A 27,911-nucleotide genomic window follows, 5' to 3' on the forward strand; every position below is an offset into this window, starting at 1 on the left:
AAGGATACTGCCAAGTTGCACCATATACCTGCAGTTTTGCCACAGCACTCGTGCACTGTGTGTCTGTAGCCAGCACTATATATATCTTGTTTATACAAATATTTTCTCCTGAAAAAAAAATCACTCCTCTCCCTCCTTTTAAAAAGCGGAAGAGGTAGGTGAAAATAGTTTTGGAAGAGAATACAGTACTTAGTGACAACAGTACAGCAGCCTGGCTTCTCCACCTCAACATCAGTCTCAAATTGTTGATTTCCCTGCACTTGCTCTCCCTTGAACTTCTCTTTGCCCATAAACCATTCTCATGATGGCTGTAAGTGTGTAGCATAGCTCTCATGAAACTGTTATACTGACTGTTCGTGTTTGTGCAGAGACAGCTGCTCTCCTAGTGATGGGGGTTGAGAGATGAAAGGATTAACCAGGATACATAATTGCAGCGCTGTGTACTGTAAGTAATGTCAGCCAAAAGTCTGTGAAGGTATCATAAAGATGCAGTCCATTCCATGGAAAAACTGATGGATGTCCAAATACCGCTTACTGTCATTACATAGTTACTGGTACTCTGAGTTTTTAAGCATGTAATTTACCTTTGCCTGCTGTGGCATTCTACCAGCACCGTTACAGGAGAAGCAGGCCTGTTAGGGAAGGCCAGCAACTCAGAAATTAGTTCCTTATCGTTCTAATTGCTTAGAATGCAAAAGCAAACTTGGATTGAATTTTAGACAAAAACAAAACCACTTTCATCTTTGAAATCATAAGAGAAATAACCGCAATATCTTTGCTTTCTGTCGCTAAAATTAAAACTCCACTGAAGTTACAAATTCATCCAGTCTCCTCTCTCAAAATCCATTTTGAGTGTAACCACCAGGAAGGGAAAAGAATTGTTAGGGTGACCAAAAGGTTGTAAAAGGAAGGAAAGCATTGCAATTTAAGAAAAGGAAAACACAGATACTGCTAAAGAGTAGAAACTAGTTGCTAGTGAGATTCAACAAACTGAGGAATGTAAAAGCCTAAATGCTACAGTGGTTTCCCTTGTGTTTGTGCTATAGATTTGGGATTTTTGCCACTTCCCTTTTTACAGCTGATGATATGAATACTATAAAACAAAACAGGACAAAGCATTAGGGCATGCACTAAATAATTAAAATGTTCTAGATTTTTATTATCTCTTTCACCTGAGGACTATCAAGTGCTTCATAAACAAAGTATTTCATAAACATCATACCTTCCCTGAGGAACAGATATCCTGTCTTAATAATGGAAAAGCTAAGGTGCTAGGAGCAGGTAGACAATCTTGCACTGGGAAAGAGGAAGACTAGATAAACATCTATAATATTTTCCATACCTGATTGTTCACAAGAATACACAAGTAAAATTTTAAGTAAAACACGCTAGTGTCTTGAGTTACCTCCTTTCTGGTTTTCTTGTCATTTGATTTAGTTTGCCGTATAAGATGTAAACATCTCTCTCTCTCTCTCTCTCTCAGATTCTTTTTCTGTGAGGAATATTGTTAAATACTGATCAGGTAGTACTGGCCTAAATCCACTTAATGAAGGAATTGAATGTAAATGTATGCGTTTTATCCCATAAAAACTGATATTTTACCAATCTATGCCTTGCCTAGTGTTACACATCAAAATATGTACCTTTCCTTATAGAGCAGGAAAGGAAAATGTAACAAGACTTGGTTCTTATGACAGAGCATAGACTTCTCATTGCTAAAGAAATAGGCTAATCTCCCCCACACCCCCTTTTATTTCAACAAAAAGAATGACTTCAGAAGGAGGTAAGCAAAGTCTTCAGAGTTAAATGTTAATGCTAAAAACTGACTTCAGACGTTCCTGTTCTTTAGTTGCAATATGTAAAGTTGGCATGAAGGCCTTCCTGTTCATGAGAGAAAATAAGAATGAGCCTTAAACTCTCGTAAGATTAGCAGGCTTCCCTAAATGAACATAACAATGGAAAGAATAATATTTTCTGGCAGAAACTGCACACTTTCTGTGCTCTTTTTTGTTTTGTCTCTGGGTCAGAGTGAGCCTCTCATTGCATTGCATCAGATTGAGACTAGGTCAGCTAATTCTGTTATGCAGCCTACACCAACCCAGCCAGTTTGAGGAGATGGCCTTTCATTGATTGCATGTTTAGCACACCATTTAGGAAGAATGGAATGCTTTTCTGTTGTTTTCACTGCAAGAATCTGCCATAGTGGGCCATCCCCTCACTTGTTCACTTACTCATCTGCTCTTATAAATGAGTTTGATTCTGCGAGTGCAGAACAGTCCGAGGTCAAAACAATTTAGCATGTGATGCTGCACTTGCTTCTTGTAACTGTATTTGATTGTTTTCCATTGCAGTGAAGGAACTCTTTTTTTTTTTTTTTCCCCTCTATTTTCTGCTTTAGAAAAGTATCTGTGTCAGTCAGCTGGTATGTCTAAACATCCTCAAAGTTCTGATTTTGCAAAGGGAAGCCACAATTACAATGGCAAGTCTTTTTAGGATTTTATTTGCTGAACAGTCTGTGAGGAACTTTAAAATTACAAATGGTCGAAACTGTAAGTGTAAATATCTGAATTCCCTAGCAGCGGTTCTTTAATAAACTGAAGCAACAGCTCCCAGTTCAACTCGGTGTGCATGTAAAGCAGCAGCCTTGTTTTGCATTTGGTCAGATTACTCAAAATTCTTTCCAGAATCTGTGATGGTAGGCTTGTGTTGCATAAAATTCTGTATTGGGTGCACGGTGTGTCTTTTCCTTGAGTCTGCAGGATAATTTATATGGTATTTGCTCTTCTTCTGAACTCAGCAGTTGTGTTCTATCCAAGAAATAGCATTATTACAAGACTCTATTAAGTGCTTTGAATGTTCGACTAATATTAAATATATATGCACAATCAAAGCCACATCCTCAAATTAAATGTACAATGGTGAAGTGTTTTTCTTAAAATGCGAATAATTCCACCTGTAAAATTCACTGCATTCTTCTATTTTTTTTACCTCTTTCTATATTCACCCCAGAATTTCTTTGCAGCTTTTACATAAGGGAAATATAACACTTAACTGAGATCAACCCATGGTTCACAAGAGACCCAGAAGGGACCCTCTTCACTTACTCATAAAATCTCATTTATTTTGTGGAAATTATTTTTGAGCAACACACAGCTGCTAAATTGGATGCACTTCTTCTTCCGACTCTGAGAGACCATCTTTTGGCTTGTGTTTAATTGCAGGTTTTTGTCTTTCTCGTGTGACATCTGTCAAGTAGAGCACAAGGGGAAAAATGCTATTGCAAATCTTACTAAAGCTCTTCCCCTCAAGACTTGTAAGCATCTGTGCTTCCTCTGCTTTTTCTTGTTTAGAATTGTATATGAACTTAGAACTTGTTAGGTGCAAATGCCAGAACTTTGTATAAATAAGAAGCCTCTTTAATGCTTCCAAGTCAATAAGTTTCTGATAATTTGAAAGGCTAACAAAGGTTTAAGAAATAAAAACAGTTAAAAATTACTTAACCTTCAGTTTACTTGGAAAGCTTGATTTCACATTTCATCCTGTCATCTTTAACCTTTTCTTACAACTTTAACAGCATTTATTTCCTTTAAGCACTGAAGACTCATTCAGCTGAAGATTCCAGTAACAATATTGAAGATTCACGTGGGGTCAGGATTTCAACATTTGGCCCAACTGACATCATATTCAGAACCTGTCTGATATACAAGAAGAGTAAAATCCAGGTCATTGTCTTGGAGCTACCTTTTCCCTGAATTATTGATTTCAGTATCAGTTTTGTCAGTCAATTCAGTCAATTCATCGTAGAAAAACTGTATTTAGTAGACTTTATTCCTCTTCAGCAGAGCTGCACCAGATACTCCTGCTGGTGAATCTGGATCATGGGGGGAAAGACCTATACTACTTTTACTTTCATTTATTTTGTGTGTGAACAACTAGCTGAATTACAAGCTCATTGGCTGCTTAGAGAGTGTGTGCAATCTGCTCTTTCCAAATCTTAAGCTCAGTTGGACAAAGGCCTGAGCAACCTTCCCTGCTCTGAGCAGGGTTAGAAACAGCCACATTCCCATACGACCTAAATTTGTCCACAGTTCAGTGTGACACTTTCATTTTATTGAGTCTTTCTCACTGCAGTGAAAATTTAAGAAGTAGGTAATTCATTATATATGACAAATTAATGTCTCATCACCTACCACAAGTCTGCTGGAATCATGCCTTGGAGATTTGAATAACATTTCTGTACAATGGAACATGATTCTGAGTATTTGTATTGTGCTCTATTAATGTTTTAAGCAACTCTTATTCTATTTGGCTTTCTTCATAGTGTGATATATGACAAAGATGGAAATGATGCCCAAATCCTGTGACAAACAGGTGTAGGTGCTTCTTAAACGTGACAAATAGACTGGAATTTGGAATGAATGGAGTGAAACTGCAGCTGAGGGAAGATTATTATTCAAATAATTTAAATTCAATAATTTAAAAGCTGTGTTTGAGGCTAGGCCCAAGTTTCTACCCTCGTCAATACCATACAGCTAATATCATGGCTGATGAAACTATATAAACCAAAAGGAAATCCCAGGAAATGAAAGGGTGAGAACCGTGCAGAGGAAAGATGGATGGTATGTTAAAAGTGTGAGCAATCTGGAATACATTTTATCAAAAATTGCTTTTTAAATGCTGCTTTCTCTTGCTACAGAAGACATTATTGAACACACACACACAAAAAGCCCAATGCAATTCAATTTGAATTTATCACTCTATTATTTTAATATATTTACTCAGGGTTAACAACTCATTAAGCACCAAATTGCTCACTCTTAATGAGTCCCTGATGGTAAAAATGGGCTGCCTAAAACTGTACAGTAAAATAACAACACTGGCATGGCAGAAGGCTGTAATAAAAAGCAAGTAAATGCTCTTGAATATTTGGTGTGTTAATGTCAGACTGGTTTACAGAACAAGTGGTTCCATTAGCATAGTTAAGTTGGTATGCTGGCTATAAGGCTATTTTTGTTTTCATGAAAGATAATTTGAATTTGGCTTTTAAAGTAGGTCGAGGGGCCAACTATTTCATGTATACAATTTCTTAGGCTTTTTTCCTAATTAGTCACAGTAAATGAAAATAATAATAAAGCCAAGGAATCTGTTCTGTGAAACCCTCTTCTGTATGGTCTTTTATGATCCTGTTGAATAAACTAAGATTTTCAGATAACAATGTTTATCCCAATCTTCTGTCACTAGTACTGTAGTGCCTATAAGACATACTGAAGCAGTAAAGCCAAATTATGCTGGTACCTAACTAAAACACAGTAAACGTAGTCCCTAGCCCTGACAACTTGCCAGTGCCAAATCTGACAAATTTAATAAATAGGAGGAGGAAAGAGTAGCTGAACCAATTGTGTGGTTAAGTACACAGCTGAACAGATTGTAAGTTCTTAAATGGTTAAATATTTAATTAATAAGGGATTGCCACAATAAAAACCCACCTACAAAAACTCATTATGGCAAACACTCATGTTTGCTGTCCCATCAACTTGCTCTTCCAGTTGCCTTCTAAAAAATATTCTTTCCTGTTTTATTTTTAAATAACTGTATCCATATATTTGAGAAGTGATAATGGGCTTGTGTAAGATGTCTTTCTACCTCATGTTGGTAGTCCCATGCTGCAGACAGGTTGTGTTTGCTTAACTTTCTGCTGCTTGCTGCCACGACGATGAGGATGTCACAATGACGTGGATGATGGAACAGAGTGCACCCTCAGCAAGTTTGCTGATGACACAAAGTGGGGAGGAGTGACTAATACCCCAGAGGGCTGTGCTACCATTCAGAGGGACCTTGGCAGGCTGGAGAGAGGAGCTGAGAGGAACCTTGTGAAGTTCAACAAAGGCAAGTGCAGGGTCCTGCACCTAGAGAAGACTAACCCCAAGCACAAGTACAGGCTGGGGGTTGACCTGTTGGAGAGTAGCTCTGCAGAGAGGGACCTGGGAGTTCTGTTGGAGAGCTGGCTGACCATGGGTCAGCAATGTGCCCTTGTGGCCAAGAAGGCCAAAGGTATCCTGGGCTGCATTCAGGAGAATGTTGCCAGCAGGTCAAGGGAGCCGATCCTCCCCCTCTGCTCAGCCCTGGTGAGGCCTCACCTGCAGTATTATGTCCAGTTCTGGGCTCTCCAGTACAAGAGGGACTGGATTGTGTCCAGAGGAGGGCTACTAGTGGAGGGTCTAGAACACAAGTCTTATGAGGAGCGGCTGAGGGAAGTGGGGTTGTTTAGTCTGGAGAAGAGGAGGTTCAGGGGAGATGTTACTGCTCTCTACGACTACCTGAAACAGGGAGCTGGGGGTCGGCCTCTTCTCACAGATAACTAGTGACAGGACCAGAGGGAATGGCCTCAAGTTGTAGCAGGGGAGGTTTAGGTTAGAAATTAGGAGACATTTCTTCTCAGAAAGAGTAGTCGTGATCATGGAGGTCTTTTCCAACCTTTATTATTCTATGATACTAAGATGGTGAAAGGACTGGAGCACCTGTCGTACAAGGACAGGCTGAGAGACCTGGGCCTGTTTAGCCTGGAAAAGAGAAGATTGAGGGGAGACCTCACCAACGTGTTTAAATATCTGAGGGGAGAGTGTTGAGAGGGTGGAGCCAGTCTCTTTTCAGTTGTGCCCAGTGACAGGACGAGAGGCAACGGGCACAAACTGAAGCATAGGAGGTTCCAGCTGAATCCCTCACCTCTTTACTGTGAGGGTGACAGAGCACTGGCACAGGTTGCCTGGAGAGGCTGTGGAGTCTCCTTCTCTGGAGATATTCAAACCCCGCCTGGATGCCATCCTGCACAATGTGGTCTAGGTGATCCTGCTCGGCGGGGCGGTTAGACTAGATGATCTTCAGAAGTCCCTTCCAATCTCAGCCATTTTGTGATTTTATGACGTCTCTCGGTGGCCAGTGCTCATCCACAGGTCAGATACCTGGTTTTTATGTTGTCATAACCAGGCAGGCTGTTGCTATTAATATGTGTGCCAACGGTGTGACCCCTTCCTCATCTGTCCCTTGTTCACACCTCTGCCTAGTCTGTACCTCAGCTAATTTTACACTATGTATGTGGACATGAGACAAGTGCTCCTGAAATTAGGCACTACAAGAGAGCTGCAGTTTGGGGGAAACTGGCTACGTGTTGCATGTTGCTTCTTGTATCTTCTGACTGTTATCAATTATTTTCTCATTTGAATGAAAGTGCCCATTTGGATCCAGTAATTGTGTTGATCATTTAACAGTGGTATAACTAGTGAAAGTAGACTCCTAAAACCAGTAAATTTATATGACCTTACCTAGCTAGCTGTGTGAGGCAGGCAAAACTGTAACATCACCAAAATTCCCTGAATGCAAAGTAGAAGAGATGCCAAGCTTTGCAGAATGTCCTATGATTACTATTCGCAGTACTTACAGTGAACTTGATGCCTTATTTTATTGATACCTCATCTCTGTGCCCAACATTTAAGCATGAACAAGAAGTGCTGCTTTTACAGTATTTTTCTTATGAGAAGAATACTGTCCACAATATGATAACTATCTCCTGTTGTGCAAAAGCTGACTTCCTAAATCCTTGTTATAAAAAAATTTAGCTCTGACTTTGTGCCAAGCAGAGACTCTATTGCCTACAAAACTAAAATATAAACCTCATATACTGCTCAGAAAGAACTAGCAATGACAGAAGAACGCTCAGCTGACAGGCAGGTGTGTGTGGCTTTATTTCTTGGGTGTTTTTTTTTTTGCTTCCCTTCAAAGCAGCACATAGGTTTCTCACTGTGTTTGCAATGGAAGACAGAGAATTGCTGTGTGATCTAGTTGTTTGTTTGTGATGGATAACTATTGTCTTGGGAACTTTGTTACTTGTCTTCTTGAAATAAGTGAAAGTCTTTGTTCCCCAACCTCTCTCTCTTTACCCCCTTCTTAAAAGGGCTCTCTTGACTCCTACAACTGCTAATGTAGCACTCACTTTGCATAGAAGGAGTTATTGGTCTAATGTAATATGAATTTCCTGGCACATCATCAGTATAAAAATCTTAGAGGAGGAAAGAGAAAAATGTGGCTTAATTTTTTTAGGTTGTCTTCTTAGTATATTGATTGTTTTGCAGCATTAGCATCCTCCACAGAGGGGAAGGTCAATGCTATTATAATTCCCACTGCTCTCACCCACTCTTTAAAACAAAACTGAATCCTGAGTATTATTGAAATAAGAAAAACATATGCGTGCAATTCTTTTTTTTTTTTTTTTCACTTTTTAAGTTACACTGAACAATGGACACCTGGCATATCAGCCATCAAACAGAAAATTAACTGTACTAATAGCAGTGTGGATTCAATGCTGATTTAATTCTTCAGAACTTAATCATTTCCAAGACGATGGATGGTTATTTAATGAGAAAGATTCATGGGTTCTGGAAACCATGCTGCAAGCTAACAAATCAAATCTGATGCCTTCACCTCTTTACTGAATCACGGTTTCGGCACTGCAGAATGGCTGGACAGCTTCATCACTCAGTACAGCCAGGAAGTGGGGGATTACAGCAAGAATCGAATTCTTCAAGCTGCTGTGTGTATGTAAATGTGCAATTCAGAACTGAACTTATGCACAAATAATTAATGCAGTAATGGGCAAAATAATAGCAGAAATCAAACCCTATGATTTTTACTTATTTATTTTTATATATTTATTATGATAAATTATTACAAAGAGTTAATTGGTAGTTTTGCATGTTCATAGATCATTATCAAATGCCTTTTTAGTAGACAAAATTAATTGAAAAGTTCATGGAGTTTCTTTTAACGTTTCATTATCTTTGATTATGTATTATTGCTTAGTATTTTAGCCGAATTTAATGAGTGACAGCTGTGTAAAGAATAGTGATGATCCCTTGTCATTTGATTAGTGGTTATCACAGGACTGGTCTGTGGAAAGTTCTTGTATTCCTCACTTTCTGCACCTGATAGGGTTGCTTTCAGGTGGTCCTTGAGACAGTCACCGTTGGATTTTATTTTTGTTGTTGTTCAAAGTAGCAAAAACAAGGGGAAGTGATTATTGCACACTTCACTGATTCTGTAAGATGGACGTATCTGCCCACTGGCAACTGAACTAAAATCCACCTACTGGTTTCATGCAGTCCACTGAACATCTGATAGATAGCAGTCACTTTCAGCCTCTCTTTATCTAGACAGAATTGGAACAGGTAACCCAGAGGCTAGGAGTTTCAATACTTTTCCTTATAGGCATCTCATATTTTGTTCTCTTCAGATATTTAACTCCTATAAAGTATTCTTTGTTGGAGGATCTTACAGGAATAAATCTGCTTCATTCTGTAGAAGATTTTACATGGTTTAACCTTCTCTGTATCCTACAGTTACGATAAAGAGAAGATGCCAGAGGCATTTTTACTAAGATAGCGAAATATGTGTTATGTTATGGTATTTTTCGGTACCTGGAGTATACTCATTAGGAAGGGCCATCAGAGTGGTGATAAATGGCTTACGTTAGTTTCTGTGTATCCAAATTATTGCTCTGGGAGACTCAGTCTTCGTTGCTTCCTGTTCAGAGGAACAAAGAAAGTAGTCAATTTGTTTCCGGTTAAAATTCCATTGGCAGTGTAAGATGCTGTTACTGGGTAGAATGTGGTCTTTATATATTCTTTCACGCTTGTGTCATTTACTACTAATGCACAATGTTAAAGTGTCAGTGAGAGATACAGGTATAGATGCTGTAGCTGTGTATCCGCTGTAAAGTCTGCTCTATATATTGTCTTGCCTCTAGTTCATCATAGTTTAAAAACTTGACGCCTGACAAAGATAACTTGAATTTCCTTGTACATGATTTCACTTTGAGTGTAGTCAGTGTTCTTCCAATGTTAGTTTCCTGAAACCTTTTGCAGTGCTCTCTCTTAACTCACAAATGCTGTGAACTCTTAGGAACAGCAAATAATCATGCTCAAGAAATAATCATTTCGCAATTGTAATAATCTTAAAGGAATCACATTTTGGCAAATATCATTGCTGCTAATCTTGAGAGATACATGTCTGGTCTGAGAAGAGGAGGAGACTAAAGGGCATGACTGGCAAGGTCAAAAACACATTTTTCATGTGTGTGGTCAAAGCTGATGAGAATATAAAGATAACATCTTCATAAGTAAAAAAATATCTGTTTGTTTATCAGTGTTTGAGGCATATCAAGGGTGGGGGAAGGAGTCTACCAGTTCTAGGTGAAGTGATAGGTTAACATTTTAAGGTCTTGTTTTCAATATTTTTTAGTGTCAGGGGAGAATTTAGGATTATGAGTTATTTTGAAAGAGTCCAATCCAAATAAGTGAGCCATTTTTGAGAAGAAAGCTGAGGGAAAATAGTTGCGTGTTTGGATTCCTTCTGCAAGCAAAGGCCGTGTGTGGCATCTGACTAGAAGCTATTGTATGTGAGAGGTATCTGAACTTTCAGTCCCTGTGCACGTGGTTGAAAGGCTGTGGTTCAAATGGTGAATCTTCTTTAAGGCAAAGCGAAGCTAGTAAACAATACAATGAGTAGAGTCTGAAAAGAAAAAAATGATGTTTAGAAAAAGTGAATAGAAGTTACCATGTAGAACCAGCTTGGTGATTTTGCTTTGCAAAGCAGTAGGGCAAAAATTTGATGGCTATATCATGCACTGTGTTTTATAATGGTCAGGGTCTGAGATTCAACATTCAGCTTTACTTTGATTCCTCTCTGTGCTTAGGAAATGTTTGAATGTTGCTTACATCTCTAGCAGGTACAGTTAAGGGATTCCTGTGTACTTCTAGTTTGGAGATTTGAAAAGGAAAATTCAGACTTGCCTCCTTTTTGGGAATGCTTCCTTCTCCTCTAACATTTTGGCTTTCTTTCTAGCCATAGAATAAGAGCATAGTAAGAGAAATCAGGTAATTTAGGAATGTCTTGCTTGTAAGCAAAGATGAGCAGGCATTGTATCAACATTTTATAGTCATGATCTAAATTGGAAAGTATATGAAAAGTTTCAGAAGATCTTCAGTTGACTCGTCAAGCAGGACTTCACAGAATGCAGAAAGACACACTACATTCCTCCTATCTCAATGTAAATCAGAAGGCAAATTATTAGTAAGAAGGCTATATGTCATGGAACCATCTTCTTCTTCCCGGGACTCACCTGTTCTGTGTCTCTGTTAGTAGTCTTCCCTCTCTGCAGCACTGCCAAGGACCTGTTTAACAAGCTGAAAAATTCCAGTTCTGTAGTGGAAAAAAGCCCTACGCAAACCAAGCACATGAATTGTCTAAAATGTACAGGGAAACTGATAGATTTACTATTGCTGATGCACGATAACAAAAAAGAACAAGGGAGGAAGGGAAGAGAGAAAGGTGTCCAATTGTGAAGAAGAGCTAGAGTCCAAGTTTTCATATCCTACTTCTCTTTTAAGCCCTAGAGTTGTGGGTGAGGGAAGGAGCTATATCAATCAATTAAAAACAGATGCATCTAATGTTGCTATGAAAGTTCATATATGCAGGTAAAATGATTTCTTTAACAAAGTGCAACAAGCTCTTCTGGTTACCCCTTACAGAATTCAATTGAGGTCACTTTCTTCCTTCCAAGATAGTTTTTAATGGTTCATTTAGGACTACAGAAGTTGTATCTGTCTGGGCTAGTAATACAATGTCTTTTCCTCATACAGTGCGTTGGCTCCCATGTTTGTGGTGTGTCTATTACCCTATCTGGAAACTAGCAGTAATGATGTATTTACCCTTGATAAGGGATATCCTTGGGTGGCAGTGATTATTTAAATAGATGTTTCTTATTCATTTCAGTGCGAGATTTTTTTGTAGTCTAGCTGTTGTAGCACACCCCTTGAACTGTGCGCCAGTCCTCATAGATGAAAATAGAGCTTAATCTCCCAGCATACTCATCCTTACACGTCATACATGAGACTTCCCAATCTCAGGTAAGACCTTGTGTCGCTGCTCTTCCTAATCCTGCCACCGTAATACAGCTCGGCAGGGGAACGATTTGGATCCAACTGCAGTCGGTAGGAAACATGCGTTGCAGTCAGGAGGTTGCTGAATGACTTCAGTGAGCTGAGGACAGTCAAATATAGAACGGATGTCAGTGACGTGTGTCCCAGCAGCGCTGCCAGAGCCCGTGCTATGACTCCTTTAAGTTTGGCATCCTGGGCGCATGTGTGGAAGCAAATGTGGCCTGGAGGAAGCTTGAGGGAGCAGCTGTTTTGGTTGCTTGCTTCTGCCTTGCTCTGACAACAGCAGTCCCTTTCTGGGCAGCAGTGCCCACACTGGCCTTGTTTTGTCAGGGCTGGTTGTGGTGTGTGTGTGTGCCTGCTGCCGTGTGCTCTGTGGCAGGTGGGCAACGATGGAAGGGTGCCATGCATGCACCATGGGGGTTGCTGACAGGCACTGACAAGAAGGAGAGGATGCCAGCTATGACATCAAACCTCGGAACAAGAGGTGTGCAGTAAGAACGTGCTCAGGAGTCCTTGCTGGCAGATCGCACCAAGCTGATGGAAGAATTGCCTAATTTGGGTAATAAAAATACCCTGAACTCTAAGCTGAAGCTTTGTAACAGTTGTATTCTGTATAAGTAGTTAATGAGACTTTCTTTGTTTGAGTCTTGGAAAGTCTCCAAGATCCACTCAAGAGAGAAATTAACAAATGTTTTTTTGTTACCTGAAGCAAAATTGTCTCGCTGAAGTGCGGAGACATACTCTCTCCATCATCACCACCTAATCAACACCAGAGTAGTTTTGGTGGGGGAACGAAAAGAGTGGGAGTACAGGGAAGAAAGACACTGGTAAATTAAGACTAATTGAAGGGGGAGGAAGAGAAGTGGTTTGAAAATTATCCAAGGTTTTTCTAAACAGTGGGTCTTATGGCTGCAGACATCAGGCAAATCTCCATCTAAATCATTCTGGAAATCTCTAATGTGGGAAAATGATTAGTGAAGACTTGCAAGCTACTAGAATACATGGTAAACTAAATGAGCTCAAATGCAGAAATGTTTTTGGCTTTGATCTATTCTGTAGGCCAGCTTGAAGAAATAGGACACATATTCATCAGCAGCTGGAGATTTTACTATCAAGTCTTATTTTTTTGTGTGTGTTTTTCATTGATGTAGCGTAGTACATGTAGTTCTACATGTAGTACATGTAGTTCTAGTCCTTTTTATTGTGAGGAATCTACTCAAGTTCAGTGGTCAAAGCAAGGATTGTAAGTAAATGTTCCTGAGCTGGCTATTTTGCCACTATTTCGAAATACATTAATCTGAGCATGTCACGGCTGCCTTCTCCCCAGCCTTAGTTTCCCCATCTGTAAATATGAACAGCTCTTCAGAGGTGTGGGATAAGTCCAGGTTATTTGAGGCTATGAGATACAAAGCTGGAAAATAATAATAATAATTTTAAAAAGTGAGGCGGGGACATTAGATGACGTGGTCTTTCAGAATGATGGACTACTTACAGTCTACTCATTCCTAATTTCTGAGGTTCTGTTATGACCCTTAAGTTCAGGGCTGTTGATCACCGCCTCTGGCCTTCATGTCGCTGGCAGCAGTAAAATAGGAATGCAGATTATTTTGATTCTTTAGTTCTGTTTTATGAACCTTCCTTGCTCTCACGTGAAGCAGTCATGTTGAAGGCTAATTAAGTACGGGTGAGCATATTTGATCATTCCTATTGTTTCTTGTCAGTCTGTCTGCTAAAATCATGGGTTACACCAACTTGTCAAGCAGGAGGCCAAAAGCCAGAAAGAGACATCAGTAAATTATGTGTGACTCAGTGGCAGACAGGCAGAAGGGAAAGGTTAAGGAGGGGACATTATACTGCTTCAGTGCTACTGGGTTGAATTACTCCAGTGCAACCTCGGTAAGAAGAGGTGACACAAAAACATAACTGTTTGATGTGTCAGTGAACGATGGGCTGGTAATTAAACACAGGATGTAGAAATTAGAAAATTTGTTTATGGTTTTGAATATATTACCTGGGAAGTTCTCAATTTATTATTTTTTATTGTGCTGTAGTTTTCCTTTCTGAATAGTAGGCCTGATACCTCCTTCAAAATACAGTTGGAAGGCTTATGTCATGAATATTTGTAAAGTGCTTTGAGATGTTTGACAAAGGACAATCTGTAAATACAAGGAATTGTTACGCTTCTATTAAATGTTTGTCAGCAAATGCTCATTTAGTCATTAAACCACAAAATGTACACAGTCGTTCCTGAAACAGCATATTCTTGAAACAGGAATATTTAAGCCAAAAGTTGCATTCTTTCGTTCTTAGTGCATAGAAGCAGGAAACCTCAGAGAATTTGGGAACCACCTGCAGTCAGGGGAGAGGCCAATAAATATGTAATTCTGTGGGCCTTACAAAGCACATCCGAAGAAGTTATTAAACAAAAACAGTGAAAGACTAGAGGAAATGACATTTGAGAAAGTTGCCTGTGGGGTCTCAGTGGGCTTCACCCTTGTTTATTTTCCCATTCCAGGTGCTCATAATACCAGTCTAAATAGTCACAAGTTCTGTTCTTTTTAAATTCAATGGCAACTTTGCTACCAGCTACAGTGATACAGAGTGATGCAAATCCCCAGTTAAGGATGGAAAGTCTGTGATTCTTAGCATGTTTCTGATTGCCAGTTCTTTCCAGCTCGCATGATATGGTTAATGCACCAAACTTCAGCATCTGGCTGTGCATGGAGGAGAGAATGTATGCAGTATGTTTAGAAAATTGTCATTGCTCAAGTTATCCTTTTTTGACTGCTTTCCTAAATAGCTATTCCTGTTAGCCAGGGGCTGAGAAGATATGAGAAAGGTAACTTAACCTAAAATCTAGTGATAGTTAGAAACAGGCATTCCCAGGGGAGGGATAACTAATTCCAGTTTTCTTGCACATTCTTCAGAATGGAGTGGCCTACAAGTGATGAAATAGGAACAATTACTAGAATTACCACCATGAAATGATTCAGTTGTTCCCCCACAGGGCGACATTTTCAATAATGCTTGTGTGTGCCTGACCTGTGAGAAAAATACGTAATTCTATCTTAACATGCATCCAATACTGTCCATCAGCTAAGATATTACAAGCAGTTGCTTTAATTTTTATTTTTGAAAAAGCTGTGGTGGTTTGTTCTGGATGCAATGAATATCAACAGATGTTTATACATACTTCCTTATCTGCATGCTTTGTTGTCCCTTGTCTTTCTGTTTAGTATTTATGAAATCACAAGTTAGCTGTCCTATAACTATCTTCAATGGCTTTCTGATACGCTTTGTGAATTGAGTCTCATAAGAGTATACAACTATCTGTCTTATGTCACTGAATGAAACCTGTTTGAAACTTTCAAATTTTCACCTTCAGAGTTGTTCGTATTTCTTCAGATAGAAGAAATGCAGTGGAGCTGTTTGAAATAAATATTTCACTCAAATGCAAGCCACAGAGAGAAAGTGTGTATACAAGATCCGGCTGCTCACTTATTTATGAGTGCAAACAGAAAGACCAATTAGTACAACGACCTTTGAAAAGGTTGGGAGCACAGAGTGGCCATAGGCTCTTACAGATGTGTTTCTCAGCCTGTGCGTCTTGGGGAACTGAATCCTTCCTAGTTATGTCATCCGTTTATGTCCAAATCTACCACAACATCTTGGACAAATCTTAAGCCCATATACTGTTGTTTTCTAGTTTCCCCAGAAATGACTCTTAGTACTTTTGTTCCTCTCTTGCAGCACAAAGTAGTTGTTTGGAGGTTGTTGTTTTTTTCTCAGTTTGCCTTATGTTCAGTTCTACTTCCACTTATTTAAGTGGAAAAGCCACTGCTTCTACTATATGCTGTTCCACAACCTTTTCAATAATAAGATCCTATATGACATACAGGGCAATTACATGCAATTTGTTATATCATTGTCATCCTTTGCAACTAACCCTTCCTCTGGCCCTTCCTCTTCTACAACACATTGCTTCCTGGAAGGCCTTAAATTTGTATCTTTGTGGATATTGTGATCACCTTCTATTGCTACGGTTGGCACTTCTATTATTCAGAAGTGGAATATTTTTCGATGTAAAGGTTTGGTTTGACTTAGGACAATATTTAAATGATGTATAATTTTGAGCTAGAAGCTGCACGTATCTCAGCTGTTTGTATGTGTGGCATTTTTCTTCCACAGCCCTCCCAATTACATTTCATGACGTATTCTCACACATTTTGTAATGCCCAGAATCCCATTTCCTGGGAGTTTTGATGGGAAAAATGATGAGAATACATTTGTCCCAGTCTTGGAACGTGTCAGTATTGATACAGTTGTGATTAAGTTGTCTATAGTTATGCCAACAATATTTTGTCAAAACTGGAACTATTTTGTGGTAAATAGTGAAGGATGAGATAAAGCTGTTCGCTTCCCTGGAACATGGCTTTGTTTTGTGCTGACAAGCTCAGAGCACTACCGTGTCACACCTCTCTCTCCTCCAATCTCTTCAGTGTTCTTTTCCTGTGTTACTGCAAGGATTGCACACAAGATTGTCAGTAGCATCACACAGCTGCATTGCTGGTAATGGTCAGTATTGGATTCCAGGGGTGGTTAGCGCTGTTTTCAGCAGTTTAATAGCTTCTCCTGTATCCACTAAAATGTTACATTAAACAGCAATAGTAACCAGATTGCATTCGATTTCCATAATAAAATGGTGGGATTTCAGTATTAAGGTCTCTAGCGTTCAGTCATATTGCTGTTTCTCCTTCTGCTTATTGCATTGGAATCATTTTGTCCAGGGCAAATTCCCAATAAGGACTATGTCATGCGTGAGTGGCTGCAGGTAAGAGAAGAAAGGGAAAAAAATGGAGGGAGGAGTCTAGAATAAGGCTCAGGCCAGGGGAAAAGTGATACAGCAATTGTGTATTATGTAGACCACATCTCGGCTAATAAGGCACCGTTTGTCAGTAAGGGTCCTAGAGCTGTAAATGAAGTGCGAAGCACCCCATCACGGTGTAAGGACAAGAAGAGGTGATAATTGGTTGGGGACGGGTTGTGGGCTAAATTGACAGGTACTGGCTTAGGCCAAAGAAAATGAGGAAACCTAGTTTCCCACTTGGTCTTTTTGACACTACTGTCACAAATAATGATAGGGTCTTGTCTCAAGAGCTAGCCAACACTGAAATTGGTCAGTGTTCTTGTATTTTTCCGTTAGCAACCACTAGCGCACTGCAGCAATTAATTTGACTCCAGTGTATGATGTTCTTTCCTTCCTTCATTCCTTCCTTTTTTTGTACCACAAAAAATGTTGGTTTTGTTTGTTTTTGTTTTTAATGGCAAAAATGACCAGAGGTCCTTACAATCTCATTCTGTGAAAAGATGCTCTTGGTCAAAGGAATGCAGCATCGTATTTGCAGTAAACAAAATCTATCATTCCCAGAAACACTATTTTGCTTCTATCTCAGGATGTATTCCTACCATGTATTTGTTCTTGTGTTTGATGTCTTGGGGTGGGATGAACCAACCGGTCAGGTGAAGAAGGCTACTCCAATAGGATAAAATTATTCCTTGTTATAAAGTGTCATGGAGTCTTTTGAACTCAGAAGAGCTAATGAAAAGTGGTGTTTGAAACTCCAGGGTGAAGGGACTGTACAAATCTCTAGTCCACCCTCCTAGTCAGAGCAGGATTGTCACCAACAGTGGATCAGGTCTATCGAAAGCTTGGAAACAAAGTGCTTTTTGTCAAATTGGGCGCATCACCATGTTCCTCAATGCGTGCTCCTCAGTGGTTCCTATTCACCTCACATACTCCTGCAAGCAGACTACTCTGGGGACAGGGTTGGAAGTAACATTTACTGCTGCAATTTTATACTGACTACGTACAGAAAAGTGTATGCTGTGAGTATATGAGCAGTGCAACTCTGAATGCTATTAACTTTGGGTATTATCATCAACTTGTTACTTCATAAATGTGCAAACTTACTGCTATGAAATTGGATTTGTGTATTACTGTAAAGTTTAGATACATGCAGTCCAAAATGACAGTACAGATATTCTGAGTAGTATGTCCTCACTGCCCACCTGTTACGATATTGCTGTGTGGCATCAGTCCAAATTTCTGAGACATAAACTTGGAACCTATCTCGCAAGAGAAGTCAACCTCTGATCAAAATAACATTGCCCTCAGGTTTTCTTTAGTTGTACACTGTATAAGATAGTTGGACTGCTCTCACTACAGCCCAAGGAACAGATTGAGCCATGAACATAAACACTTGATTGGACTATTTGTTATCTCTATCCCGTGTTTGTAAACAGAAAATTGACAATTAACTGCATTAATAAGTAGGAGGGGAGGGAGGAAAAAAAAAAAGGAGTGCTACACAGTTAAGGACTGAAGGGAGAGAGAGAAGAATCAGAGTGTGGAAGACACTCTTGGAAGGAAAAGGCATTAACAGATTGTATGGCCTGTTCTGCTCCAGGCACTTCTGATAAGCATCTCTTGAAATACTCAGGAGTTATCAGTGCTCATGGTATGCTTAAGTGGGAATTACATTGGCAACCTGTTTTCATACTCTTCAGAAGAAATTTCAAATATATACTTAAAAAATAAAAACCCACTACCAAATATAACTCTTATGTAGCTAGCCTCATCCCATTTTTTTCATGGATTAAGTCATTCATTTATGTAGCACACATTTTGTTATGAATGCTATTAAAAAGCACACATTGCTGAAGAGAAAATGAGCTGTACACAGGCTTTTAGCAAAGAATCAGCTGCCTTTGCAGCCTGCAGGCTTTTACAATGTAATCTAGTTGTGGCAAAGGTAAGAAAAATGCAGATGTTTGCTGGAACTGTGAGAGCATGAAAGAAGAGTGTTGGAAGGAGGGAAGGGGATTGTATGACACAGCTTATTTCCTGAGGTTCTAGAGGAAAAACAAACACAGAAGAAAAATGGGAAGAAAAAAAGTCATTATATATCTAAGGGGTTTAAGCACTCCTTCTCCATGCTGTTAAAGAGAACTAGTTTTACAGCTGCTTCCTTCCTAGTTCTCTGGTTCCCTCTGTGTCCTTCGCCTGTACAATTAGTATTTCTCAAATCAAAATTATAGGAGATTTGTTGATGAATAGAACTAGAAATAAAAAGAAGTAACTATTGTTCTGCATAGCTGTTATGCCCAAAATGCAAAGAAATAACAGTTATGCCAAGAATGACTTTTCCTGACAAGTTGCCACCTGCTTTCTTGATATTTGTGATGTAACATAGTAGTAGCTGAAGAGGAAAGGAATTTGTCACTCTTTATAAGAGAAAAGGCCAAACCCAAAGTGCTTAATTTCATAGTCCTGTCACCTCTACTGTTGTTGACACTGTTCATCACAAGAATGTAATTATTTCCATGAATGTGGTCCTTTAGCTGTCTCCCAGTGAACTCAACAGGTAGGGTACTCAGTTCTTGGGTCTTGCAGTTCTGGCTCGTGCTTTCTTGTAACTAATCTTCAAGCTGCCAAGTACTCTTATTAAACTTCAGTCAAATGAACCTTGATTCTGTCTGTGAGGTAGGAACAAATTTGGGAAGCATGACAACACTGGAGAGCTAGAGGAATGGAGAAGAGGCAAGGAAAATAGTGCAATGAACCCATTTTCGGAACGGTACTGGTGATCACACCTGGTAGTAACTTCACGCTGTGGATACTTCAGTGGTAGGACTGGAGCAGACGCTGGTCAAGGTACTTTAAAGAGACAGTCAGCCATGCAGCTGTGTGACTCTTTGTGGCTTTGTCTAGCAGTTCAAATCTATTTCTTGTTCAATTCTTAGGGAGACATCCTAATGGAGTGTAATATTGTTTGTGATTTGCTGTGCTCTTACAGGCCTTGCAAAAGTGTAATAAAACCACCCTGTGCTGTTAGTAGAGAATGTGGACTGTTTAATGGTCTTATTATTTCCTCCCTTTTTTAATTGTAATAAACTATACTAATTTTTTCTTTGTGCTGATGTCAGCTGGGAGGAATAGGACAACTGTCATTCTGTGTTTCTCTGAGCAAAATGTAGGAGGTGCAAATAGAGCCACTGGATCTTTTTTAAAAATATATTTTTACACTACGTTATTTTTGGCAAGTGATGGATTAGAAAATGAACAGGGTCTTAATCTTATGGTTCAAAACCAGGTGTCTTCAAAGTGAGTTAAAGATGTACAGAAGCCAATAAAGATAAGAATTAAATATTTAATAGATTAAGTCTAATGCAATCAATCAGAAGGATCAAGGGCAGAAGAAAATCCATGCTAGAGACTGATGGCAGGTGATTGTTCACACATTGGAGGCATGTCTTTGCATCTCTTCTTCTTCCTTTTTTTTTTTTTTTTCCTGATTTCCTTGATGACAAAGACATTGGGAAAAACATTTTTCTACTTTGAAATTCAATTACTTTGGTCTTTCAGAATTGCATCAGGAAACACCTCCCTCTATCCTCATACATTAGCAGCAGAGATTACGGGAGGAGGGAAAGAGGGGTAAATGTTAGGAAATGGAAATATAGGCTACAAGCATTGCACTGCTGCTTTGTCTGACCTACTTGCCTATGTTGTCATCCAAACGTATTTGTCAAGATAAAAAGGATATTACTTTTGGTATGCCAGTAATTCTGTGCCTGGTAGTAATATCATTGTCTCTCTGAATTCAGTTAAATTAATTTTCTTGACTCCCTGCCCTGAATTGCTGCATGTTGTGTTGCAGTCCATTGAAAGACTGTCATATATTATCCATGAGATGCCTCCATTTCAGTGATGGACTCCTCTATGGTAGCATGTAAAAATCTGAGGGCTTGGGGAATGAGCAGTGCTATAACACTGCACATGCAGAGAGTGTTTAGGTACTGGATAGGTGAAGTAGAAAACATCAGCCAAATAATTTCCCGTTTGGTGCAGGATGGTAAGGTTAAACTCTCATGACAGGAAAAACAATCTTGGCTTCTTGCTAGTGTTTTATGTGGTATTCTGTATGTTCAGAATTTAATACAGTTTATTGCTGGACAGGATGGGAGACTTCTGATCATTGAGCAGGTCAAGTAATCAGCTAATGACTTGGCTCAACTAGGACTCCTGCCAATAATAATTACCCGTGTTCTTTGTTTTTTGGGGGGTGGATGTCAGAAAAGATCAGGTTATGTGCAAGAAGCACATAACAGAACAGTGGCAAGTGGTGTTAAAAGAGGAGAAATGAAACACAGCCAGGAGTATTGTCAAGTTTGAGAAGATATAAATGGGACAGCCTGAGGAACAGTCTTAAAGGTGAAAAGCTTTCAGGGATGTGGGTTGTCTTGGTTCCAGAAAGAAAGGAGAGCTTGGCAGCATAACTTTGCAGGAGAATATGATTAGGATGGGGACCACAAAGATAACCTTGAGAAAAGCATTTTGTATTGCCTTGGAAAAGACAAAAATATCCATCAGAAAAGAGGGAGAAAAAAGGGTTGTATTAACAGAGTAGGAAAGGCGCTTTTAGCAGAATGTGCAAAGAGAAATGGGGGAAGTATTGCCAAATGATGCAGAAAGAGTAGAAGAAATACTTTCTGATCCTTACAGTCCTGTAAGGGATAGGGAAGGATGTAGGAATAAGTCACAAGTGATGGTGAAAGGAAAGATCTGGGGAGGTTAAGTTGAGGAGCTCCATTTCAGACATACTACACTTAAGTGGACAGTTCAGAAACCTTTCACCCTGACTTTTGTGAGAAGGCTAAATGTTGTGTACAAGCTGGCCAGAAGGTTAGACTAAGGTTGTGTTGAAATGTAAGTAGGCAAGGTCTAGTAGAAACATAGGTTTGAATCAGTACAAATAATGTCCAAAACTAAGGCAGAATATGATACAAAAAGGAGACTAGACTGAAGGCATTACATTTCCACTCATATACAGCTATTCTCTCTTCTTTAATATTCCAGCCAACAGCACTGCTGATGCCTTAATGGAACATACTTTTCATACAGCATACACAACAATTGATCTTTCTGCTCTCTAATTTATTAATTATAAATATTTATGAATTATTTATTTAGTTAAAATATGGTTGTTTAGAGCAGCTGATGAGGTGCTGAGTTATTATAATGCCATTAATGAACAAATCATAAAACAGAAATTTTAATGTGCTGAATACTGAACAGGGAAATTTAACTATTAGAGTCACTTCAGATAGCTATTAGGCATTTACAAGAAAAGAATTTACATAATTCAACTGATAGGTTCTTGTGGTGTTCACTAAGGTAGATCTCTGGAAAAAAGATGTTAAGGCAGTATAGTGGCATGATGACCATGTTTTCAGTAGATGCTTGTCAGTAATCTTGTACGATTTACCTACAACTGCACCACCATGGTATTTGAGATGTGTTGATTCCTATCTCAAGAGGAACAATGTCATTCCTCAGAACCTCTGTCTACTAACAGCTTGGATATATTGGCTGTTAACTTGCAATTGACACTTGAAGAATGTAAACACCAAGGAAAGATTGCTTGGAGTAGATGAAGGAGATTTAACTATGAGCAATAGTTCAAAGGTGTAAGCACAGTATTGTGCTTTCATTTTCATTTCAGAGAAGAATCTCTTCTCCTCTGGCCTTTAGGTATAGGATTTTGAGTAAACCAGGATGGTTTCGATGTTTGAATGGTCAAATATGGCACTGCAAACAATAGGAAAGGGAAAAGTCTTGTAAAGGTGATAAAACTGGAAAGGGAAAAGTCTTGTAAAGGTGATAAAACTGGGCCATGTGCAACTACATGAGCCCTTTCTGCCTCCAGAATCTATGCAGCTGTCAGTCAAACCATGCTTTGAGAAATACTGAGAAAGAAACTGAGACATGCCAAGGGACTTTGTTAATACTGTCTCTCTAACAGACCTAGAAGATAACAAATGGGATGATGTTTTGCTGTAGGTGTGAACGCTCCTTTCTGAGTGGACTGGTGCTAACTCAGTGAGCTGTAAGCCCTGTGCTGCTGATGGAAATGCTCTTAGCTCCAGTGGGAAAGGTATATGGTTTTGGAGAGGCAAGTCTGAAGTTTACTTTTCTTTTGACCCAGGCGGTGAAAATAACCAATGTGCAAGTTGGCAAGCCAGTAGTGTAGCCACAAATGTATTACACCATAGACCTGAAGAACAGGGTCAAAGCTAGACAAAGTATGGACTAGTAACACCCCCCAGTGGAAACAATTATGAGAAGACTAAAACAGTTTCATCTGTTCTGAGCTATGGATTTTTGCCTGTATTGTGGTGGCGTTCAGTGTTATGGGGTGACTACAACAAATCAGGAGGGAATAGATTCTCATGGCAGCGCTAATCAAGGAAGACTGCTTTTATCCAGCATTTTGTGTGACGTGAAAATCCTGCTGAGGGAAATGCAACTTGAATTCCAAAGGGAAAGCTGTTGTCCCAGTGAGTTGAAAGGGAATATGCAGCTCAGTAGCTGGTGAAACAGGGCAGTAAAGAACTAAGTGCCCTACTGCCTCATCCCTTCAATTATTGTGTTTGGCTTTAATATTTTCAGTTAACATTGCCATGAATACAATTGTTCTTATGTTTTCTCCTTGTTGCTTACAGCAACTTCAAACAAAATCTAATACTATGGTAGCTTCTAAGCATGTCTTCTGAATTCTCTGTATTCGTATCTTACATCATCTAGTTCTGGGTTTATTGATCTTTTTACTGCATAGAAAACATTAGCTTAAAAACCTATGCCTCCGTTTGGATCTTGTTTCATACCACCTGGTGTACAAAGCACATACTGCATTCAGAAATAGATTTTAGTCCCATTAGGACTGCAACAAAAACAGAGCTTTGCTATTTTGCCCTCTCTGAATGATGAGATAAGGTGAAGACCATTGAAGGCAAGGTAAGAGTGCATTTACTGTGGTAAGGGGATCTATTGTGTGTAAAGGCCGTCGTAGTTCTTGACAACAAGGACTAGCTAGCTGTGAGGAAGAAATGTGGCAGCCTTCCATCTCTGGTAATAAGTATTACTACAAGTGTGGGATGAATGATGAGTGAAACTTTGATAGATTTAATGATGGAATTCTGTAGTTTACAATGAAGTATTTTAAGCTCAGTCATCATTCCTCAGCACTCTCACAAGGATCTACCAGAGAGGCAATGGTTCGCTTTAAAAATGTGATTCCAGATTCCCAGAAAGAAGCTGCTTTTTTTATTTTCCCTTCAGCAGCTGCAATATTTATATGCAGAGATAAAACCATCGTGTCACCTAAGCAAAGGACATTCATAGAAATGCACTTCAGCATCTCATCACATGCAGTACAGCTTTAACCGCGTTTTGCAGCTGATGTGTGAATGTCTGTAGTTCCAAATTCATAAGGCACATGCCATAGGCTACTACTCCCTTTGCTCTGCCAGTCCTTGCTGCCTTTTAACCCAGACTCCTCCTCAGCTCAGTTATAGGCTGATGTTTTTCCAGCTGCTGTACCAGCTCAGTCAATTCCTATTCCTTGCAAGCTGTCTACATGGTCCCCAGTTTTCCCTTTTTGGGGGCATATTTATATGGCATTTCCATGTACTCTAATAACCAGTCAAAAAAGATACTGAACAAAGATACTTAGATACAAGCAGAAGTACATCACTAACTGTGCTTATTAAGTCATGATGCTTGTTTTTCAGTCTCATTCACCAATATGCAGAAACTATTTGTTGGAATTTGACTAGTAAATTTCCATCTTCCCTGATGTCAATAATTTTTTATTACATTTTTTTTTGTAATAAAAGTATTACAAATATTTTTTTTTTGGAAGGCATCACGTTTTTATATTTTTAATGAATGAGTTTGAAACCCACTGAGCTCTTTGTTTGGATAATTTTTAAATGGATTAGAAAATTGTTTCCAAGTTTTTTTTTGTTGTTTTGTTTTGTTTTGTTTTGTTTTTAGGTGAAATACATCGGTTTGGGCCAAAAACCAAAATCCTGTAACAGGAACATTTCCAAACAACTGTTTTCAAGTTGCTCTCTGTAGCATGAGTTAATTTCAAAAGCAGTTACTTTCTCATCCATTCTTAAAACGTCACCTTTACCCTGAAGGGACAAATTGTGTTTTTATTTCTTCCAGAATATTTGCTATGTAGCGTACTACTGACAGCCACTTGTTATCACAGAAGAGGTCAACAGATTTTGAGCACTTGTCTTTTTTAGAAGAAAAGTGTCTAACTCTTTGTTAAGTTCAAAAACTCTTTTAAGCCTTTTGCCGTGAGATAACCAGGAGACCTCTGTCTGGTACAGGAAAGATTTTCACAGTCACTTCCTATCTCATTACAAAGTGTTGCAGACTCTACTATTTAAAGGTCTTGTTTTTATAAAATGAACCACATTGATGACATTCTGTAGACCACTAACAGTGTTAGACCACTGTTTAGACCACTTCTAGCCTCAGTAGCTTGCCTATCAGAGATCCAGTGCATGAATTTCACATGCAGTGCTACCTCTGTAACCTTACACTGTAATCCCTTTTTATTCCAGTCAAAGCATCCACCGTGAGTGGTTACACTTGCAGTTTTTCCATAAAACATTGTTTTTATTAAAGAAGCCATTTACTGTTGAAAATGCATTTTTTCCAGTATATCTTTGCAATAGTAGCTCACAAAAAGAAGTTACTCCTGCCTTTCATCACTGAAACAAAATCTAGCAAATCCCATAAGCTGAGACATGTTAGAAACATCTGTACTTTCACCCAGCTGTAGAGCAGACCTCCCACACTGTGTAATTCGTTCTGATACTCATTTCTTCAGATCTTTAGCAACATTTTCTATACATCTTCCAGCAGTATTTGCAGACAAAGGAGTGCATTTCAGTTTGTCTCTGTATTTTCCATGTGTTTCAGACATTTTTACCATGGCAGGAAGAGTAAGTGTTACTACGGTGTCATGTGGCTTTGTCTTTTGCTATTAAGTAAGAAACCTCAGAAGAGTCTGCTAAACGGTTACCATTACATTTCGTAGAGTACTGGATTTAATATCTCATGACTTCAAACGTTGCTGAAAAAAATTATAGAGGCTTGTCTTCATGTTCTGGACACTTAGTTTTTCAATGTCTTGCTAATCATGGTGGTTTCCTACTAACATTAGCTAATATCTCAAAGCAAGGTTGAGATCATGAAAGAAACGTTGATGAGATCATGAAAGAAAATCTATATTTAAAATAATCTTAATTTGGCCAAATTCTTGTCGGATCTGATTTAGATCACTGTTTTCACCTCATAATTAGGCAGATGAGGAGCTTTTGTACTAGAAGTGTCAGCTCTGCCATTTTGTTTCACTTGTGTTTGCATTATCAGGCTAATCTTTGGTCTGCCATTTCTTTGTGGGAATCTTTTTAAGCCACTTGCATGTCTTGTGAGGACTAGTTTAGTTAAAACCAGATAATATAATCTGTAAATCCACCCAAGTGGGCACACATCAACTGCAAAAAGTCAAAATGTGCTGAAAGTGAATGAGTTAGTGAGGGTGCAGTCAACCCCTCCACACTGTGGAGCACTCTTCCCACAGGTCACCTCATGACAGTGAACCCTCTGACACATGAACCAGTGGAGTAGGGGCACCACTGTCCAACTCAATATCAAATCTTAGCAAGCTTATTTTCTTCCTTATTTTTCTTAGGTAAAAGATAAACAGAAGCTTTGGTGTTTTTTTTTGTTGTTGTTTGGTTGTTTTTTGTTTGTTTTGTTTTGTTTTGTTTTGTTTTTTTTCAGAAGTCCCAGTGGTTTGTCTTGTGCACCCTCCGGGGTGTACACACCCCACTTCGGAGACCACTGCCATACTGACCACTGGTCAGTAGTTGGGTCAGTGCTGTTTAAGATGTTCAGTAATGGTCTAGATGATAGGATGGTGTGCACTTGCAGCAAGTGTGCAGATGTTACGAAACTGGGAGGCATGGCTGATGCATCAGATGGCTGTGCTGACATTGAGAGGGATCTCTACAAGCTGTAGAAACGGGTCCACTGGTACCTCATGAAGTTCAGCAAAGGGGAATACTAAGTTCTGTGCCTGGAGAGGCATAACCCTGTGCCACCTATATGGGCTGGGGGCTGACTGGCTGGAGAGCAGCTTCAGAGAAAAGGACCCAAGGGTCCTGCTAGACAGCAAGCTGAACCTGAGCCAGACGTGCCTTTGTGCCAGTTTTGGCATCGTGGGCTGCATTAGGAGCATTGCCAGCAGGTCAGATGAGGTGATCCTTTCCTTCTGCTCAGCACTGATGAGAACCTATATGGAGTTCTGGGCTCCTCAGTGTAGGAGAGAGAGAAATACTGGAACAGGTCCCACACAGGACCACAAAGATGATTAAGGGACTATGAGGAAAGGGTGAGAGAGCTGTGACTGTTAAGCCTGGAGAAGAGGAGGCTCAGGGTTGATCTCATGAATGTGTATAAATAACTGATGTGGAAATTGAAGAAGACAGCCAGACTTTTTCTCATCATTTCCTAAGGAAAGAACAGAAGGAAATGGTTAGGAAAGAACAGAAGGAAATGGTTAAAATTGAAACACAGAAGACTCCATTTCCTGATTAATATAAAAAAGTGTTTTGTTATTGTTTGTTTGCTTGTTTGTTGGTTTGTGGTTTTGTTTGTGTTTTGTTGTTGTTTGTTTTATCTGTACTGTGAGGGTGAATGAGCACTGGAAGAGTGCTCAAAACCTGACTGGACACAAGGTCCTGAGCAGCATGTTGTAGTTGACCCTTTTCTTATAAGAGGTCTTGGACTAGAAAATATCCAGAGGTCTTTTCTCACCCCTGCTGTTGTGTGGTTCTGTATCTTCGGGCTCCTTCCTCTAGTGTAGTCTCCTGTGGGATCCTGCTGAGCAGATTTCCTGGACAATCTGAAATTCACAACCCTGAAGTCCAGGATTTTACATATCTACACGATTTATTCTCTTCCCTATTGTGATCTGCTCTCATTCATGATTT

General features: G+C 39.3%; 1 protein-coding gene and 1 long non-coding RNA gene across 38 annotated transcripts in view; one reads left to right on the forward strand and one right to left on the reverse strand.

Annotated features, from left to right (window-relative positions):
• Positions 1 to 27,911, forward strand: part of NRXN3 (neurexin 3) — a 979,693-nt gene that overhangs the window by 779,888 nt on the left and 171,894 nt on the right. The gene's annotated exons all lie outside the window — the stretch shown is intronic.
• LOC118168214 lies at positions 5,866 to 27,634 on the reverse strand. The gene is made up of 3 exons (XR_004751427.1): positions 27,624 to 27,634; positions 13,454 to 13,458; positions 5,866 to 6,061 (listed from the first exon to the last, which is right to left on the reverse strand). It is a non-coding gene; the product is annotated as an uncharacterized LOC118168214 (long non-coding RNA).

Source organism: Oxyura jamaicensis, chromosome 5 (assembly GCF_011077185.1).
Source record: "Oxyura jamaicensis isolate SHBP4307 breed ruddy duck chromosome 5, BPBGC_Ojam_1.0, whole genome shotgun sequence".
Taxonomy (NCBI): domain Eukaryota; kingdom Metazoa; phylum Chordata; class Aves; order Anseriformes; family Anatidae; genus Oxyura; species Oxyura jamaicensis.